Below are 4,180 nucleotides of genomic sequence, written 5' to 3'. Positions count from 1 at the left end.
TGAACAGAACTATTATTCGCTGGTTTTGGGAAATGCTGTCAACACGAACAGCAGAGGCTCAGATGGGCACCAAAACTGTAGCTGTTAAAACAACGCAAGGAACTCCACAAGGTGGAGTAACCTCCCCTTTGCTGTGGAGCTTGGTGGTGGATGAACTACTAGATGAATTAACTCTAGCGGGAATACACTGCATTGGGTATGCAGATGACATAGTCATGATCGCTCGGGGGAAACATGCAGGCACCTTGTGTGATATTATCCAAAGAGGACTCCGTATCACTGAGAGATGGTGTAGGACTGTCGGGCTGAGTATCAACTCAGAAAAAACCGCGATAGTGCCATTCACCAGAAGGCGAAGTCTGAAAACCTTGAAAAGAATCCAACTAGATGGAAAGGAAATACTGCCAACACAGGAAGTTAAATACCTGGGAATAACCCTGGACAGTAAACTCCTGTGGAACAGGCATATTAAGAACACTACCAGCAAAGCCATAAAGGCTCTCATGATATGCAGAAGACTGGCCGGAAATAGATGGGGCTGCTTCCCTAACATTTTGCGCTGGATGTATACCATGATAGTAAGACCCATGATTACTTATGGAGCAGTTGCCTGGTACACAAAACTAGAGCAACGGACGGCAAGGCTAAACCTATGCAAAGTCCAGAGACTAACATGCGTTTGCATCACAGGAGCCATGAGAACCTGTCCAACAGCAGCAATGGAGGTCATTCTAGATCTAACACCACTGCACATTGTCATTGGTAGATATGCCAATGCGACATTGATTAGAATGGTCACTAACGGAATTAGTACTGGGAGAATTGTCAGATCAGGGGCTTGGAACACCCTCATAAAGGAAATACCACTCCTGCAACTCCCAGTGGACGATATGCTAAGAACGTACAACTTTGAGAAACATCTCAATGTAGTATTGAGCAATAAAAAGGATTGGAAGAGCGAAACGCTTGCCCAGCAGTTAAAAGACCATACCATAACTTGGTATACTGATGCTTCCAAAACCAATACGGGAACAGGGATCGGAGTGTTTGGGCCGAGAGCTAATTACTCCGAACCAATGGGCACTTACCCTAGTATCCTACAGGCAGAAATCTACGCTATCGAGAGATGCGTACAACTTATCTTAGATAGGAACTATCGGAAACAAGAAATAGCCATCTTATCTGATAGTCAAGCAGCGTTAAAGGCGATCAACTCAGTCTCAATCAATTCGAAATTGGTCAAAGAATACATAGAGAAGCTGAATAAATTAGGCAAAGAAAACAAAGTCCTCCTACACTGGGTGCCTGCTCACCAAGGGATAAAAGGCAATGAAAAAGCAAATAATCTAGGTAGAAAAGGAGCGAACACTCCACTAACTGGACCAGAACCGTTCTGCTTTCCAAGTGGTAACCAACTCAAGGAGGAACTCAAGAACTTGGAAGATTCCATCCGCAACCTGGAATGGAAATCTTGCAATGGTCTAGGACACTCGAAGAAGTTTCTGAGGGCTTATGATCAATAAAAATCACAGATCTTCCTAGGTCTGAGTAAGAACAATCTTCGGATTGTCACGGGGTTTTAACAGGACACTGTCTCCTCAATGAACACCTCAGTAGATTGAAACTAAGAAGAAACGGCGAATGCAGATTCTGTGGGGAAGATGGTGAAACACCAGTACACCTCATCACTGAGTGCGCCGAGACGACAACCATTCGTGCCATGAATTTTGGTACGACTGATATTGGAGATGGAGAACTACCCTCTATAAAACCGTCCCAGATACTGGCTTTTGTCAAAGCCCTGGGACTGTATGATGAGTTATGATTCAAGAAAGGGGGACACAATGGATCTGTAAGGTCGAAGTGATTAACCCCCCTCCGACTCATTCCAACTCTGAGCGTGGGGTAGGTAGATAAAGATCTTGCTTGGCGTTCCTGAGTGGATAAGTGTGAGATGGCCTTTCTTGAGTAGCTGATACATGTTTACATATTAGGCAAACGGATTCAAATATAAATAAGGAAGGAAGAGTCAATATTTTTATAATTCAAGTCAATATATTTATTAAATCTAATCGTATAGTTACAATACTCCGTGTCGTATATGGTGAGCAACCCTATATACAGGGTGGCGCACCTCATTCGCCTCGGTTGATTATATGAAAACCCAAAGATGTAGAAACAAACTATTTGATGGGTATAATAAAATTATTTTGATATGTACAGGGTATGTCAGAATTAAGATCCACACCAAAGTTATATTTTTTCCGCGAGAAATGTTCAAAAACTGCCCCGTCTGATATGTCTGGTTGATATGTCGAACACCTGTAGCAAAATCTCATGTTTTGGTTTGCTATTTATTTTTATTGTTATTAGATATAGTTTAAATGTGTTGATGTTGGTTAAATATATTTTAAATTGTTATAAAATTCTGCATCTCTCATAGCAAATATTATTTTCGTTTTAATTGATGCTCACAGCTAGAATTTTTTTGCATTACAGCCGGTGCCGTTCAAAGCCTACTTATTTAAAGCGGGCGAATTTTTATATACTCTATATCTCGAAAAGGAATCGAGCAAAATATCAAGTGTGTATATTTTTGGAAAGGTAATTTTAAATTCTTTTCAATAAATTAAAAATATACAGGGTGTCCCATATAAAAAATCAAATTTTCTGTGGATAATTCTTAAATTATTAATTTTAAAAAAATTATACTTAAACCATTAAATTCTACGTAAAAAGGTGCTTTGAAAATGTTCTCATAAAATTACAAAATTTCCCATAGCAAAAAAGTTACAGTGATTTGTTAAAAATGCCTATTTTTGAAAAACACCCCATAACTCCGAAACGGTAACAGATATCGATATGCGGTATCGATATACCGCATATAACCATCATGTTTTTGACAAAAATTGAGCTCCAGACACCGATATTAGTTTTTGTCTATCTCCTATAGAAAAGGGTGTTTCCATTTAAAAGCGTCGAATTTGACCCACCCTGTACATTGTTTTTCAGAATTAATTCTTGTGCTGACTTTTAAGTCAAAGAAATAAACTTTACTGAAAAATATGATTGCTTCGTGTAATGTATTCAGGGATATCAAAAATTGCTAGTCTATTTTAAAAATTTATTTTACATAAAATCTTTGTTATTTCAAATACATCACCCTGTATTTTCTTAAAAATAAATCGAAGCAGATTCATATGCTCTCTCGAACTATATTAGGGTTTCCTATACCTATCTAGCTCAGATTTTGAATAAAGAGCAATTTTTTAATCAAAGGCAACCCAGAGGGCTAGTGTTGTCATGACAAGTTTCTAGTGACAGTAGCTATTTTCAAAATCGAAATTAGTTTATGGACTTTATTTAAATTTATACCAGTTTACTTTATTTAATTTACCTGTAATAGTTTAATAAATAATATTTATTAAATATGTATTTATTATTCTATCAAGAAAAACGAAGAAGTAGTTCTGTGATTGATTTTACAATGACTTGTAGATATATGGATTTTCTATCAAAGAACCAATTACGGAAAATTCAAAGCTTTCGGTTTTTCAAAGGAACATTTATGAGGAAGATTCCTATTTGGATATCTTTGAGCATAAGCCCTTGAGGCCAAGAAGCAATTTTCCTCACAAAATAAAATCACTAGTAACATATCCATTTGTTCCGCCAGCAGACACTGCTTTATTTTTCTTGATAAAATAATGAATACTTATTAAATTATTGTAAGTAAATTTAAGTAAACTGTTATAAATCTAAATAATAATGTCCATAAAGTAATGTCGATTTTGAAAATAGTTACTAACTAACACAAGAAAATTGCCATGGAGACATCAGCCATCCTGATTGCGATTTTATTGAAAAATTGCTTTTTATTCTAAATTTGAGCTAGATAGGTATAGGAAACCCTAATATAGTTTGAAAGAGCATTTGAATCTGCTTTGATTTATTTAAAAAAATACAGCATGTTGCATTTGAAATAATGTAGATACAAGTTTTATATATTATTAATACCTAACCTTTACTACAATGAGTACTTTAAAGCTTTCGCAAGTTAATGATATTAAAATTTTTTAAAGGTTGCTATTAGACTTGGATCAAGGCAAATTAATAAAATTGCGTTTATCTTATCAAGGAGGCCGAAATCGTCAAAATATCAAGATACAACTTTTAATCG

The sequence above is a fragment of the Sitophilus oryzae genome, unplaced genomic scaffold (genome assembly GCF_002938485.1).
Source record: "Sitophilus oryzae breed Bouriz unplaced genomic scaffold, Soryzae_2.0 scaffold_41_pilon_pilon, whole genome shotgun sequence".
In the NCBI taxonomy this organism is placed as follows: domain Eukaryota; kingdom Metazoa; phylum Arthropoda; class Insecta; order Coleoptera; family Curculionidae; genus Sitophilus; species Sitophilus oryzae.
This window is presented reverse-complemented; position numbering follows the sequence as displayed.